The following is a 17,608-nucleotide window of genomic DNA, read 5'->3' on the forward strand; positions in this document are numbered from 1 at the left end:
AATTGGATCTAAGAAAATTAAATCTAAACTACCCTAAATTCTAGAGAGAAAAGAGAGCTTCTCTCTCTAGAATTTTAACCTAAACCATGATAAAAACAAAACTATGACTACTTGGTTCATTCCCCCTTAAATCCTTGGGTTCAATAGCATCAGAAATAAGTTGGATTGGACCCAAAATGAGCTAGAAATCGCCCCCAACGAGTTGCCCAAAGTGGACCCACGCTGCTCCATCGGTGTGCATGCGTACAGTGCGTGTGCGCGTCCCTAGACATTAGGAAACTATGGCAAATTTTATATCATTTTGAAGCCCTGGATGTTAGCTTTTCAACGCAACTAGAACTGCTTCATTTGGACCTCTGTAGCTCAAGTTATGGTCGATTGAGTTCGAAGAGGTCAGGCTTGACAGCTTTGCGGTTCCTTCATTTCTTCATGAGTTCTCCCATTTTGCATGCTTTTCTCCTCACTTCTTCCATCCAATACTTGCCTTATGAACCTGAAATCACTCAACAAATATATCAAGGCATCAAATGAAATTAAAGTGAATTAAAATCACCAATTTTAGGGCCTAAAAAGCATGTTTTCACACTTAAGCACAATTTTAGGGAGAATTACAAAACCATGCTATTTCATTGAATAAATGTGGGAAAAGGTGATAAAATCTCCCAAAATAAGCACAAGATAAACCACAAAATTGGGGTTTATCAAATCTTTCCATACTTAAACCAAGCATGTCCTCATGCTAAGAATAAAGAAGAACAAGAAAAGGGGTATGAATATTTATTCAATGCAAATAAACTATATGCACCTATCCATATGAATGTAGCTAAATGCAAAATGATTCTACCTACTTGGTTAAAAGCAAATCAATCTCCAAGAGCATGTATGAATAAGTAGGGCTAAGATCATATGATGATTCATGAGTCCTACCAATTCAAATATCAAAATGAAGTTCAAATAGACTTGCTAGAAGAAAGCTCATGAAAGTCGGGAACACAGAATTGAGCATCGAACCCTCACCGGAAGTGTATCCGCTCTAGTCTCTCAAGCGTATAGGGTCAATCACTCAATTCTCTTCTAATAATGCTTTCCATGATTTTTTTTTCATCTAACAATCAACTATTATTCAATGCATGCATACATTCATCATGAGGACTTATTCATAGGTTGTAATGGGGCTAGGATCAAGGTAGGATGCATATGGTCAAGTGAGCTTGGAATTTGAATCTTTGATTAACCTAAGCTCTCACTAAACACATATAACAACCTATACAGTTCTAATACACAACCTAGCTACCCATGATTCCCACTTTTTCACATACTCATGCATTCTTTTTAATTCACATTCCATATGCATTGTTATTATTACTTTACTTTGGGGCATTTTTGTCCCCTTTTTATTTCTTTTTCTCTTTTTTTCTTTTTCTATACATATGTGTGTGTGTGTGTGTGTGTGTGTATGTGTGTGTGTGTGTGTGTGTGTTTGTGTGTGTGTGTGTTCTTTTTCTTTTTCTTTATCATTATCATTTTTTTCTAAAGTACAAATGTATCAATGCATATGGTTTTACATATAGTGCATGAATATGTACCCAATTTCCAATATTTTCAACAAAAATAAAAATTACACTTTTACCTCAACCAATGTTCCAAGTTTCCCATACCCAAATAATACACACCCTCACTAGCCTAAGCTAATCAAAGATCCACATCAAGGACATTTATTATTTTTCACTTAGGGGTAGTGATGTGCTAACATTAAGAACAAAAGGGATTAAATAGGCTCAAAATTGGCTAACAATGGTTGATGAAAGGTAGGCTATTTTGGTAAGTGAGCTATATGAAATGATGGCCTCACTCATATAAATACATGTATACATGGAATAATGGACATAAAGAATCAAACAAATCAAAGATTACAATCATAGAGAGAGAACAATGCACACAAGAATGAAAATAAGTGGTTATAAGATGTAACCACACAATTGGGCTCAAAACTCACATGCTTGTGTTCTTAGCTCAAAAACCATGTTCCAAAATAAATTCTTCAAGCAAATTTGTCACTTTTTTTTTTCAAATTGGTAGGGTGCCCTAGAACAATTTTTCTTGGAAAAGAAATCATCACCCTAATCAAGTAGTCCTAACACAAAAAGAAATGGTGAAATATGTACAAATTCTAACTAATCATGCAACCTATCATGCAATGCAACAACTAACTAACAAAGGAAATCAAGAATTAGTGTTGAAAGAAAGAAATTGTTACCCATGGAGATCGGTCGGATGAAGTCCCCACACTTAAAAATTTGCACCGTCCTCGGTGCATGCAAAGAAGAGTAAGGTGGATGGGTTGCTACAATTGATGAGCCCCTTTAAAAGGTTATGTGGATGAACTTGTTTGTTACCCCATTTAAAAGCTTTTCCTTTCCTTCATTTGGTGGCCAACCTCAGAGGAGAGAAAAAGAAAGAAAAGTAAGCCTACAACAAAGATATGAAAGCAATTAGAACATAGGCGGGGGCTAATGCCAAATAAAAGTATGGTTCTCAAATACATGGTAGCTACAACATGTGAGTGAGAAAGCAATTCAAGCAAAGGCATATTAACTAATACTTGAAGCAAGAGTAAGGTCAAAGCATAGGCAAATGACATGAAGAGCATGTTGCATCATGCTTAATCAAAAATTGACACAAACAAGATTAGTGATAAGCATGAGAGCATTTGGTCCCATCCTAACTCAATGATGATGAGGTACAAAAACAAGGGGTCATGAGTTAGGAAGGACTAATGCACTAATCTTGTGTGTAGAGCGAATATTACAATTAATGCCAAACAAGTCACGAAGCACCAAGATTAACCAAGAAATTCTCAAAAATTGAATATAAGAATCCAACACCATTATTAAAACAGGGACTTAGAAAAGAAAGCAAGAACAAGTTATAAAAGCAAAATTAAAATGCAATGGGTGATAATATGCAAATGTAACATATAGAAGAAAATAAAAATAAGAAAAATAAAAAGTGGAATTTTGAAAAGAAAAGAAGAAGGGAAAGCAAGTAAGAAAGGAAGAAAGAAGGAGAAAGAAAGAGGAAGAAACTAGAAGGAAAAGAAGAGAAGAAGGGAGAAAGAAAACAGGGCAGAATAGGGGAAAAACAGGGCGCGGAGGGCGACGCGTACGCGCACAGCACGCGTGCGCGTGGGTGGGTAGGCGGGACAAGCGACGCGTACGCGTATAGCACGCATACGCGTGGATGTGTATATGGCGACCGACGTGTACACGTCATGCATGCTTGCGCGTGGGTCGCAGGCACAGAATAGGCACGAACTGGGCATAACTCTCTGATTTTTAGTACCAGGAGTTGTGAAACCATGCCGACGCGCGCACACATAGCACGCTTACGCGCGGATGCCCCCCTTTTTTTTCCAAAAACAGGACACTCTCCTAATCTACAAGCATTCTAAAACAATCACAAATCAAATTTAACAACAAATCTTTTTTGTTTTTGAAAAATTTTCAAATACACTAAAAACAAAACTTATACTACAAGCAAAATACAATTTAACAACAACTAAACTAATCAAAACAACCTAAGAAGCAGCCAATCAATCAAAGCAAAATGTATAAGAGTATAGAAAATAACAAAAACTACCTACAATGGTAACTCCAATCACTTATTAACCAAATCTAAAAGAGAGTGGAAAGAGTTTACCATGGTGGGGTGTCTCCCACCTAGCACTTTTAGTTTAAGTCCTTAAATTGGACATTTGGGAAGCTCATTGTCATGGTTGCTTATGCTTGAACTCATCTTGAAACTTCCACCAATGCTTGGACTTCAAGTAAGCTCCAAAATTCAAGATCAATGGCACCAAGCTTTGATGAAGTTCCACATAAGCTAAGGGCTTCCAAAATTGGTCTTCATATATTCCCGGATCCCAAATCTTGTTTCTACACCCATCTTCAAGTTGATCATCACAATTCCAATTGGGTGAGAAGTGATCCGAATTCTCAAGTAAACACCAAAGCATCTTCCTAGACCCCTTTAGTTGAGGACTATACGAACCATTGCACTTAGACTTTGAGTTTTCAACCATAAGGAACCTTGATTGGTATTTCCACCCACTGACCAATTCTCTCCTACTCTTAACTCCACAAAGAGCTCTAAGTTGCCCATCCGTCTCAAGAAAACCATATTCATGTGAGAAATTAAAGCTTAGGAATAATAATTTTACCCACTTGAATGTTGTATTGGATGGTGACTAAGGAAGGGGTGGTCCTAATGATCTTGCAAGTTCCACTCCCTTGTGCTCTTCTTTGACTACCTCCACTTCTTCACAAGCTTCTTCAATTTCAACCTCTTCCTCTTGGTAGCTCTCTTCCAATTCAATCTCTTCTTCATTGCTCACCAAGGGCATGAGAGGTTGTGCTTCTTCTTTTTTGACCTCAATTTCAAGCCCAATGGGAGGGGATTCAATTGTAGATAGAAACTCCTCAATGATTGAATCCATCTCTTGATCAACCTCTTCAAAGTTTTCAATCATGATATGCTTTGGAGGTTGTACACCCTCCTCAACATCAACATCAAGTATCTTGGAAGAGGGCTCTCTAATGCTACATTTCCATGGACTTCCAACATCTCCTATGTTTTCAACCACTTCTTCCGGCTCATTTATCTCAACTTCTTCCCCTTGTGACAATTCTTGCTTCAACTCCTCTTCTTCACCTTGAAGCTCTAAGCTCACTCCCTCACTATGCTCCTTAATTGCTTCTCCACATTCAACAATGGGAGTTCCTTGATTGCATAGGCTTAGGCGGGAGGAGACCATATTGCTAACGGCTTCCGCTAGGGTAGCCATCTTGGCTTCTAGCTCCTTAAACTCTTTTTGGTTCTCTTCTTGCCTTCGAATGTAAGAACTAACACATTCTTGGAGAGAATCATCCATTGGAGGTGGTGTGGAAGAAGAAGGTTCATTGTTTGGGAGGAAAATTTCATAATTAGAAGTTGGTTCATCTTGGTAAGGGTATGGAGGTGGTGTATATTGAGGTGGTTCTTGAGAGTAATTGTGTTGGAATGGTGGTGGTTCCATGTGTGATTCATATGGTTCATAAGGTGGTTGGTATGGTGGATAAAAATTAGGGTCATAATGAGGTATTTGGTGGTAGGGGGCTTATGAGTAAGGTGGTTCAAAATTAGGTTGAGGGGGTAGTTCATAGGCATGTGGTGGTGGTTATTGATAATCACAATAAGGGTCACCACATCCATTAGATTGATATGCATTAGGATTAGAATTATACCCATAAGAAATCGGAGGTTGTGGTTGCCAAGAAGGGTGATCAATCCTTTGAGGCTCCTCCCACCTTTGATTGTTCCATCCTTGATGCATATTGTCATTGTAGCTTCTATTCCCTACAACATAATTTGAACCAAACTCATAGCCAAAGCGGTGAGAATTCATAGAAGCAAATAAAAACAAAAACTAACAAAAATGAGAACAAAGACCTAAACCTAACAAAAACTAACAAACAAACAAAAGGCAAACATATTCACATATTCACAATAGCCAATAATATAACACTATTGCAACTCCCCGGCAACGGCGCCATTTTGATGAACGAGATTTGCTTGATGGTCAAATTTTCTTCTTATAGAAAAGAATTACTTCGTTGTAAGCATATCTCTAAATCAACAAACAATTTCCACATCAAAAATTTTGGTTGTCACAAATAAGAAGCCCCAAATAAGAATTAACCGAAGTATTTAAACTCCGGGTCGTCTCACAAAGAATTGCAATAAAGTGCTCAACTATTGGCTATGAAAATGCAAAGGGGGGGGGGTTGATTTGATAATTGGCAAGAAAAATAAATGACAAGAAAAGTAAATGAACAATTAACTAATTAAAGAAAGGAAAAGTACTCTTGGCTAGACATAGGTAATTGAGATCACCATCCTTGTCAACAAACTAAATATTGACAATTATGAGAGGCCAACCCACTAAGTCTACTTCTCAAAAGCCTTAAGTACGTATTGTCTATTCCTAGGCTTGAAGTACGTTAAATAGGTTTGATCACATCAACCCATAAGTCCCAACCTATCTACTAATTAAATTAGTAGTGGGTTAGTGTCAATGGATATCAAATTGATCATCAAGGGTTCTCAAATCACCAATTCAATGAGATCCAATGACTCAAGGTCACTCAATCCCCTTAGCCTAGGCCAAGAGTAAAGAAAACTACTCAAAAACTAGTGGAAGCATTTTAACAAACACTTAGAATGCAAGAAAAGTAAACATCATAAAATGCAAGAATTAAGGAAATCCATAACCAACATAAACAAGAAATCAACAATAACAATCAAGATCAACATAAAAGAAACATAGAAACATGAAATTGCATTAAAGGAAATCAAGATCCAACAATTGTTCATCAACACAAAAGAGAGAAAAATAAGAAATTAACAAGAGAAACTAGAAGAACAAAGATGTAATAACAAGAAATTAGTAAGGGAGACTAAATCAAAACAATAATTGAAAATTGGATCTAAGAAAATTAAATCTAAACTACCCTAAATTCTAGAGAGAAGGGAGAGCTTCTCTCTCTAGAATTCTAACCTAAACCATGATGAAAACAAAACTATGACTACTTGGTTCATTCTTCCTTCAATCCTTGGGTTCAATAGCATCAGAAATGAGTTGGATTCGGCCCAAAATGAGCTAAAAATCGCCCCCAACGAGTTGCCCAAAGTGGACCCACGCTGCTCCATCGGTGCACACGTGTACAGTGCACGTGCGCATCCCTAGACGTCAGGAAACTATGGCAATATTTATATCATTTTGAAGCTCCAGATATTAGCTTTCCAACGCAACTAGAGCCGCCTCATTTGGACCTCTGTAGCTCAAGTTATGGTCGATTGAGTTCGAAGAGGTCAGGCTTGACAGCTTTGCGGTTCCTTCATTTCTTCATGAGTTCTCCCACTTTGCATACTTTTCTCCTCACTTCTTCCATCCAATACTTACCTTATGAACCTGAAATCACTCAAAAAACATATCAAGGCATCAAATGGAATTAAAGTGAATTAAAATCACCAATTTTAGGGCCTAAAAAGCATGTTTTCACACTTAAGCATAAATTTAGGGAGAATTACAAAACCATGCTATTTCATTGAATAAATATGGGAAAAGGTGATAAAATCATCCAAAATAAGTACAAGATAAATCATAAAATTGGGGTTTATCATGTCTTCAATTCCAGCTTGGGTGCTTCTTCTTTCTCCTCTTTTGCTTTGTCTAACATGATTGGGCTGTCCATGCTTTCTTGTGGAATTTCACTACATGTTTGTTGCTCTTCCTCTATTACTTCTTCAAGCTTGTCTTCTTCTAAGACCCCTTGGACTAGTGATTCCATTTCATCCACTATCATACACTCTCCAATAAGCTCTTTTGGGTAACTCATAGTAGTGAACACATTGAACACCATCTTTTCCCATGAAGCCTGAGGACTAATTCTCCTTTTTGTACATCAATAATGACTCTAGCTGTTACCAAAAATGGTCTTCCTAGTATGATTGGTGTATTGAATTCTTCTTCCATGTCAAGTACCATAAAATCTGCTGAGAAGATGAAGTCACCCACCTTGACTAACAAGTCCTCCACTACTCCATGGGGGAACTTGAATGTTCTGTCTGCTAGCTGGAGAGCCACTCTTGTTGGTTTGGCTTCTTCAATCATCATTCTCTTCATCATGGATAAGGATATTAGGTTGATGCTGGCTCCTAAGTCACACAGTGCTTTGTCAATGTTAATGTCTCCTATGATGCATGGAATTTGAAAGCTTCCAGGATCTTCCATCTTTTGAGGAAGTTTCCTCTGTATGATTACACTGCACTCCTTTGTTAACACCACAGTTTTCTTTTCTCTCCAGTTTCTTTTCTTGGTCATGAGCTATTTTAGGAATTTAGCATAGAGTGACATCTACTCTAATGCTTTTGCAAATGGTATGTTGATTTGAAGCTTTTTGAATATCTCCAAAAACTTGGAGAATTGACCATCATTTCCATCTTTTATCAACCTATGTGAGAATGGGGCTTTTGGCACGTAGGGCTTCAAGATTTTCTTTGGTGGGGTGGGTACATGTACCTCTTCCTCCTCTATAATTCTGGAGTTCTTGTCAGCCTCCCCTTCTTGTGATTCATGGCTTGAGGAAGCCTCCTTCATTACCTTCCCACTCCTTAATGTGATAGCCTTACATTCTCTCTTTGGATTGGTTATGGTATCACTGGGGAAGGTGTTTGTAGCCATGGGTGCTTGCTTGGATAAATATCCAACTTGTGCTTCTAACTTCTTAATTGAGGCTCCTTGGTTTTGTAGGTTGGATCTGACTTCTTCTTGAAAATTCTCCAACTTCCTTTCATATAGTGCTTTTGTTGCTGCTGCATCTTCTGCCATCTTTGAAAGTATGGTTTCTATCCTTGAAAGTCTCTCACAATCACCAGATGGTTGTGGGGCCGAGGAAGGTGTGTTGTGATTTGTTGGAGTTTGGAAATGATTGCTTTGTGAGTGTTGATTGGGTTGGAAGGGGGCATTATGGGAGTTTTGGTATGGTTTGTGATTGGGTGAGTGGTAGTTAAGATTGTTATAATGGTTAGAGTTTTATGGTCTACGATCTTGGGTTTGTCTTTGCTGATTTCCTCACCCAAAGTTTGGGTGGTTTTTTCATCCAGGGTTGTAGGTTTTGGCATGGGAATCATAGGGCTATCTGGATTGATTGCCTACATAATTTGCTTATTCCCAATCATACTCCTCCTCTGGGCAGGCTCCTTCTTGAGCTTGTGCTTGAGTGTTAATTGTTGAAACTTGTGTTTTCTCCATTTGCTTTGTGAGGGATGCCAATTGGGTTGTGATCAACTTGTTTTGTGCTAGCAAGGTGTCCATCTGGTTTAATTCCATCGCTCCCCTCTTGGAGTTCCTGTCTGAGGCATAGAAATACTCATTGTTTGCCATAGTCTCTATGATGTCTATGGCTTCTTCAATGGTCTTCTTTGTGTTGAGGGAGCCTCCTGAAGAATGGTCCAGTGCCTTCTTTGCTTCTTGAGATAGGCCTTCATAAAAGATGTGCAGCTGTACCTGATGAGCGGATATTTTATACACTTTTTGGCATCACTTTCATATAGTTTTTAGTAGTTTTTATTTAGAATTTATTAAGTTTTTATAGGTTTTAGTGTTAAAATCATATTTTTGAATTTTACAGACGTCCAAATGGAGTGCTCTCAACGGCTATGGAAAGCTGACTTCCAGAGTTTTCCAGAAATATATAATAGTTCATACTTTACTTCGGATTAGAAGGCTCAAAACTAGCATCCAATGCCAGCTACCTGCCCCCTTTCAGGCGTCCAACGCCCAAAGAGCAGAGACCAATGTACAAATGCCCAGAGAGGACCCCCTAGCTGGCATTTCATGCCCAAGGAGCCTCATAGCACGTGGATCTCATCAAAGCTCAGCCCAAACACTCATCAAGTAGGATCCAGAAGTGGATTTTAGCACTTAATAAACAATTTTACCCTTACTAGTCATCTGTTTAGTATTTAAAGTGTATTTTACATAATCATTAGAGGGTTTTGGAATCTATTCACCCCTATTTTAATTTTTTCTTTGTATTTTTACTTCAGTATGAGTTTCTAAACCTCCTAGGTTGAGGGGAGGAGCCCTGCTGAGTCCTATGAATTAATAAAAGTACTACTGTTTCTTTTCGATCCGTGTTTGATTAATTCTAAGATGTATATTCATACTTCATCATGGTGAATAGGACGATCTAACCTATTAGCTCTGTTCATCACATTAAGACGAACGTGCCTAACAAACACCCACGTCTACTTGGTTCAGAATGCATCTTTCACTGGACAAGGACGACCAACAGCTTGAATATACATCTCTCAGATGGCTAATCCACGACTTTGTTAGGGACTTCTCGAGACATCAGTTCAGTTGATTTCCGAAGAGATTAAGATCTCTGTGGTAGAGGCTAGAACCCAAAGATACAGTATTCTCTGATCCAAAAGATCTGAACTTGTCTGTAGCGTTTTGAATAGGATCATGAAGGGGAATGGACTGTACGCGCTTCACCCTCAAGTAGAGATGGATCCACACTAAACCTGGGGTTCAGATCCGGAGGAGTATTGGTAGCTGCTCAAACCAGTGTCAATCACATACAGCCTGCCATTGAAGAAATAACTTACAAGCAAGGAGAGTAGTAGTACCAGAGTTAATTCAAAAAGGCGAAGCAACTCCAACTCTCAACTCTATTCCTATCATTTAATCCAATTGGTTTTACCCTTTTTGCACATTACTCTTACAACTCTATATATGACATATAATCATTCAAAGTTTATCCAACAACCTTCTGATTCCGCTTGACTAAGACCTGCAAGATAACCATAGCTTGCTTCAAGCCACAATCCTCGTGGGATCGACCCTGACTTGCTCAGGTATTACTTGGACGACCCAGTGCACTTGCTGGTACTGCTGTACGGAAGTGTGGGGTTTGCGTACACGCACCAGTACCCATTCGTTGAACATATCAGGAGGGCATCTCCTTGTCAATTCTTTATACTTCTCCCAAGCTTCATAAAGAGTTTCTCCATCTAGTTGCCTAAAGGTCTGCACCTCTGGTCTCAGCTTGATGATTCGTTGAGGAGGGTAAATTTTGGCCAAGAACTTGTTCACCACATCATCCCATGTAGCAAGGCTCTCCTTGGGAAAAGACTTAAGCCATTTGTATGCTTTGTCTCTAAGAGAAAAGGGGAACAAGAGCAATCTATATATATCTGGGTGAACACCATTGGTCTTTACAATATCACAAATCCTCAAGAATGTGGATAGGTGTTGGTTTGGGTTCTCTTGAGCACTTCCTCTAAATTGACAGTTGTTTTGGACAAGGGTGATTAGCTGTGGTTTGAGCTCAAAGTTATTGGCATGCACTGTGGGTGTCAATATGCTACTTCCACAATTCCCAGGGTTAAGATTTATGAAAGAGCCTAACACTCTTCTCACTGGTTGAGTATGGTTACCAGAACCTTCTCCATGGTGATTATGCTCTTCTTCCTCTATGTCTATGTCAAGATCTTCTTCTACTTCTTCTTCACCCAAAACTCTTTTTCCGCTTGCAACTGCCTCTTTTCTTAGCCTTAGAAATGTTCTTTCTGGTTCAAAATCAAAGGAAGTTGATGTTCCTCTCCTTCCTCCTAGCATAAACAAAGCAACAACACCAAAGAACAAGTGAAGATAGTCACTCTGTTAAAAGAGTGTGGTTAGAGTAAGTGATGCAAATTATTGAACAGTTAGTGGGTTAGGCTTCAAGTGTGTAAGTATATAATGAAAAGTAAATGAAAAATGCTGTAAGATAAAGTGAACACTAAAATTAAAATAGTTAACAAAGTAAAAAAATGTTCAATCTAGGTATCCCTTGACTTAGTCATTGCCAACAGAAATCAATCCCCGGCAACGGCGCCATAAAATTGATCGCGAAATCATTGTACCACTACAATAATTCCTTCGGCAAGCATACTGAATTATCGTCAGGTAAAAACTCACATGAGTGAGGTCGAATCCTACATAGATTGATTAGTTGAGTAACTTTAGTCTTTAGGATATTCTAGTTGAACTAAACATTAATGGGTAATGATTGCGAGAATTGAGATGGTAGAATTGTAAATGACTTGGAAATTAAACAACTGAAGTAAAGTGCAGGAATGTAAAGTGTTGGAAACTTAAATTGCATAAGGTAAATGAAGGTAAAAAGCAAGGAATCTAAATGACTGAAATGTAAAGGGGAATGAGTGATGAACAGAATTTAAATAATGCTATAAAGAATGGGAAGATAAGAATAGGGAAAATTCATTGGAGTTAGGAGATATTGTATTCTCCTGATCAATTTCATATCACCTCTTCTTCAATCATACAACTCATTGACCTCTTGGCAATCATGAGCGATCAAATCCCAATTCCTTAGTAATTCAATCTCCCAGATCTTGATCAATAGCCAATTCTTTGGTCTAATTGCTCATGAAAAGAGATGAAGCTTGGTCCCTGATTATACCACACATCCTCATAGATCCAAGTAGTGGGTAGATCTAGCGTCACAATATCCAATCCCAAAACCTAGATCTACTCAATGTGAAAAAGGATTTCAAGCATGATTTTATGATTCCTCTTCCAAGGTTCACATAAAACCCAATTACATTCAATCTCTTTTCCAAGATAATTGAATGTTAAAATGAAGAACGAAATAGTTTCTAGTAAATCAAAGAGAGATGAAGAGAAGAAGAAATTCAATTCAATAGTGATCCATCAAGTACAATAGAGCTCCCTCCCCTAATGAGAGGGAGTTTAGCTACTCATAGCTCCAGAAAGTACAAGAGACGGAGAAAAGTATCTAAGAGTGTAAAGTGAAAGTAAAAGTGTGTAAGATGTAAATGTTCCAGTACCTTTCTAAAAGTTCCTTGCTCAGTACCCTCTTAGGGGTACTTATACTACTCCTAATTTTGAAAAAAAATTACAAAAAGAAATTAAAAAGTACAAAGTTTCCTAACTGACTCAGATTGAGTGAAGGCGTGTGGAGTGGCGTGCCACGCTCCCTTCAATGCTTCCCATTCAATAGCCTTGGCATACCACGCCCAGGCACGCCCCTGGACACACTAATGATGAGGGTTGGGCATGCCACGCCTTCGGGCATGCCTTCAATGATGGTCTCTTTTCACTCTCTGAAGAAATGAATTGGTGTGCCATGCCCATGACTTGGCGTGCCACGCCCAGACATGCCAGTGCCACGCCCGTTTCAGGACTTGGTGTGCCACGCCTTCGAGCGCGCCAATGAGGTTGCACCATCCTTTCTTCTCTGGAAATTAGACCTGGTGTGCCACTCCCATGCCTGGCGTGCCACGCCCATTTTGTTGGGTTGATCACCTTCTCTGTAAAATAGAACTGGCGTGCCATGCCCAGGCTTGGCGTGCCACGCCCCTTGTATGATGTTGAACAACCTTCTCTGTTCCATAAGCCTGGTGTGCCACGCCCATGCTTGGCGTGCCAAGCCCATTATGTTGTGTTGGGAATCCTTTTCTGCGAGATAGAACTCGCGTGCCACACCCATAGTAAGACTTGAGCAAACTTCTCCAGAGAGTAGAATTCGCGTGCCACACCTCAGGTTGGCGTGCCACACCCATAGTAAGACTTGAGAAAACTTCTCTGGAAAGTAGAACTGGCGTGCGACGCCCAGGGTTGGCGTGCCACGCCTATAGTAAGACTTGAGCAAACTTCTCTGGAGAGTAGAACTGGCGTGCCACGCCCATAGTAAGACTTGAGCAAACTTCTCTGGAAAGTAGACCTGGCATGCTACGCCTACTGTGTAATGTTGAGCAACCTTTCTGGAGAGTAGAAATGGTGTGCCATGCCCAGGTTTGGCGTGCCACGCCTATAGTGTAGTGTTGAGCAACCTTCTCTGTTTCACAAGCCTGGCGTGCCACGCCTAGGCACACCAGCATACACGCCCATTGTAGTCCTTGGCATGGCACGCCTTCAAGCATGCCAATGGACACGCCCAGTGACATGCCAGCCTCGCTTGTTCAAAGCGGCACGCCCATACACACGCCTAGTCTTCTTTGCTTGCTTTCTTCTTCTTTTGCTACTTATTTCTCCTGAAATGCATACAAGAACTAATTTCAAAGTAATGTTCTACTAACGCATGATATAGCTCTTAATAATGCATTGAATCCGTGAGGATTCATCAATTCTATGGCCCTTTTTATGAGAAAATAGATAGATGATTCAAGTCATCACTTACCAAGATAATTTCCAATATGTGGAGGTCAAAATATGAGATGCTATAGTTGATGATTGATTTTTAAATGAAGTCAGAATAGGAGTATACGGACAAACAGTCTTAGTCTGAATAGGATGAAGGAATTTTATTTTAGCATGAACTGACTGATCCACTTTTCAATTAGAAGGATTGTCGATATCAATAACTTGAGAGGAAGGCCCTTTCTGGATTGTTTCGACTGTAATATATTAGAAAAAAATTACAAGTATAAGGTGAAATTTCTGAGTTACGACATACATCATTAAGTATATACCTTTAAATTTGTAGGTCAAACTTTTTGTAGCTTGGGTGTTTCAACTCTCGTCAGAATATCAAGAGGACCATGCTTCTTTGAGGTAAGGATTGCACCACTCAACCTTCCTCTACTTTGACGTACCCCTTGTTTGGTTTGTTTCTTAGGAGATGCGTCTTCATCGATATCCTAGTTTTTCTCAATTGGTTGTAGGTCAGCAGTAACTTGAGTGATAGGTGTCTGTTGAGTAACTGAAGAAATCAAAATGGTAAGTTAAGTGATGCTTGCGAAGTATTTGAAAAGAAATCAAAGATTTTTTCTATATACTCACCTTTGATTTTCTCTGACGCTATCATAGGGAAAACCATATTTGAGAGAGCTTGATCGATAGATGTGCAATGAGCAAAAAAGTACTTTGACCAGCATTCATGAAGACTAAGAGTCGACAAGAAATAGTGATTGATATTCAGATACTGATATTGAGTCGACATCCTTTAGTAATTTATCTCTAACATCTTGTTGAATTCTTCGATCTCCAATACCTCATGGTGAATCATTTGGGATTTACGATCGAGAGACAGAGGAAAAGGCAAGGCTTAGGCTAAGCCAAACTGTCAAGCTACATACTGGAGAGAATAAATGACTAATTTCTTTTTAAAAGCCCAGGATGAGTCATAAGGTAAGCCGACAGGGAGGATTTGAGGAGTTAAGATTCTAGCCCACATATCATCGACCATTGCTTGATTCTCTAGCTGAGTGCTAGTAAAAGAGTTAAGGCATAAAACAACACTGGGTTGAAATGAGAATGGGTTTGGGAAATAAGAAACATTGTGGTTTTTTTATGTCGAACAGAATCCTAACAAAGTGTCGAAAGGCACCAATGACAGAATGATCTTTGATCTCATCCAAGAAATTTGAGAAAGACGAATACCATCAATTGGAGTGTTGGAAGCTTTAGAATCAGAGGCTGTGAGTCGAGGTTCAAGAACAGCTTTGAGCCACAAATTTACAACCCAAAAGGGTTGATCAAAGGATCTCCTTATTGAATTTCACCAACAATCAATGAAAGTGTTTCATAAAGCTGACTCAAAATCAAAGCATGAAGATTGATGAGTTTGTTGTGATGAGTCATAATGGCTAGGGGCAAATAGTTATTATTCTGAATTTGGACTGATTTCGAGCAGAAAATAAAAGAGTTGAGCCAAAGTAAGAGGAAAGCTACATGTTCACTGTCAGAAACAGGATCTTCATTGGAACCCGTGTTGTTCTGAATAAAGCTCGATATGAAATTTGAGTCGAAATTAATGTCAAAATCATGTTCAGGATAATTGATCTACCATGACACGAATTCACATTAGTAAACCGGCCAGGATCAAAATGTCCATCTGAGTCAGACCCATCATACCATAAGGAAAATGAAAGTTATTAGTGGCGGGACACCAAAAGTACAGACTAGCCCCTAGTAAAAGAGCAGTATAAAAAAGGTCGAAGGTAGCTAATTCTAAGGCATGCACAATGTTTAGAGCTTCCCAAATAGGTTTATACACAGGTGCAAGTTGAGACATCTAGGTCGAAAGAAAGGAACTCAAATTCCTAGGGAAAGCAGTTCTAAATACTCGACCAACAAAGTATAAGGCCTTGACATTCTTGTAGAAAATCAATGATAAATGCTCTGGGATGATGGAAAGAAAGAAGAAATAGACTCAATCTATTCTTGGGTTGCCAAAGGGCCTAAGAAAAAATGCAATACTCCATTTACTGAAAATGACAGAAATACATAGCGGCACCAGAGATCAGAGGTCTCCGCATTTGGGTTTAAGGCTTTCAAAGCTCCATCTTCATTGTAAAACCGCGCCACTTTAGCTACTAACGGAGGAAGGAGAAAGACTTCACTTTATCACCTTCTTCGCGAGAATGAGAAGCAGCAGCCATGATTGCCGAAAAAGAGGAGGCAACAGTAATAGCCGACATAAAACTCAAGTGAGACATGGACTGGAAAGCCATGGAAGATGCGTCATTCAAAGAAGAAAGAAAGATTAGGGTTTTGAAGTTTTGAAAATTGGGGATGATTTGATTGCAAAAGAAACAATGGAATGAGGGGTACTCTACTCAAGAAACGGCTCATTAAAGCCCAGAAAACATTATGTATTCCCAAAAAAGCGTGCGTCATTTTAAATGATGCGTAACTATCCGTTCAGATTTGAGAATTTGAAAAGATTGCACATGCCCAACACGAGAAATATTAAAACTTGTAAATTTCAACAAAATAATAAGTTTTAAAGGGACAATTTGTTGGTACATAAAATAAATTTTTCTTGACATAAGGGTGTTTCGACTGCCAACGGTTTTGACTACAGAAGCAATAATTTCAACTACAAGAAACGAAAACGGACAAGTTGAAGTCGAAGAAAGATGGTACAAAGAACGTCGAAGTTGAAAGGTAAATTTTTCATGAACATCAACGCTTGTTGCTCGATCTTCAAGTTAAGTGAAAAACATAGGTACAAAATTTGAGGAACAAGCTGAAGAAAACATAGGATTTGAAGACCAAGGAAGACGTAGGTGTCAAAACTTGGGGTCAAGATTTTTCGTGGTTAAAGTAAAGTTATGGTTGAAAAAAAGGAGGAAGTAAGATAGTGGACAATATGCTCCATAGTAAGTCAATCTTAATGGTCTATAAATAGTAGAAATTCAAAAGAGTTTGAAAGTTTCAATCAAAGACACTAGATCATCACATAAACTCATAAAGTTTTCCGTCTCAGTAACGTAATGAAAGAACATAGAGTACAAGTGCATCTGAGTGTTGAAATTCCACTCTTATTTGCTTTTATATATTTTATTTTTTTTATTTCTTTTTATTTATTTACTTTCTTTTTATTTATTTGCTTTACGCATTTTATTTTTTACTTCTGTTCTTCAAGTATCTTATTTTCTTTCGGTTTCAATTTTCATGATTTATCTTTGTATTTACAATTTTTTATTATTTGCCACTATTTAAGTATCTCATACATTTCGATACAAACGCTAAATAATTTTCAAATCAAACTCCCTCTTTTTTTAGAGGAGTTGTATAAATTTCTTGATACAAGCTCGACGGTTGAAATATACCAAAAATGGAACGAAACAATTTGTGAGTAAATAATCAAATAAACTATTCCTAATTAATCAAGTCTAGTTTCTTTCATAGCAATTTAGGCTAAGAAAAAATATATATAAGGTAAATGCTATGGTGCTTAAAAAGAATTAAAAATTAATATTTAATTTAAAAGATATAAAAATAAATTATTTTTAAAAATTTAAAACTTATCACAAAAAATAAATTAGGTAAAAGTTAGGCAATTGATAAACACTATAAAATTTCCCTATATATAGATATAGCATATGTACAATATTTATGATATGACTACGATAGCTGGACTAACTGAAATGACCCTAAACCTAAGGTCGATGGTGAATCATACATATAAAATTAAAAAAAAAAAAAAAAAGAATATGGCAAGTAAATTAGAGAGCCAGTTTGAGG

This window comes from Arachis hypogaea, chromosome 19 (assembly GCF_003086295.3).
Source record: "Arachis hypogaea cultivar Tifrunner chromosome 19, arahy.Tifrunner.gnm2.J5K5, whole genome shotgun sequence".
In the NCBI taxonomy this organism is placed as follows: Eukaryota; Viridiplantae; Streptophyta; class Magnoliopsida; order Fabales; family Fabaceae; genus Arachis; species Arachis hypogaea.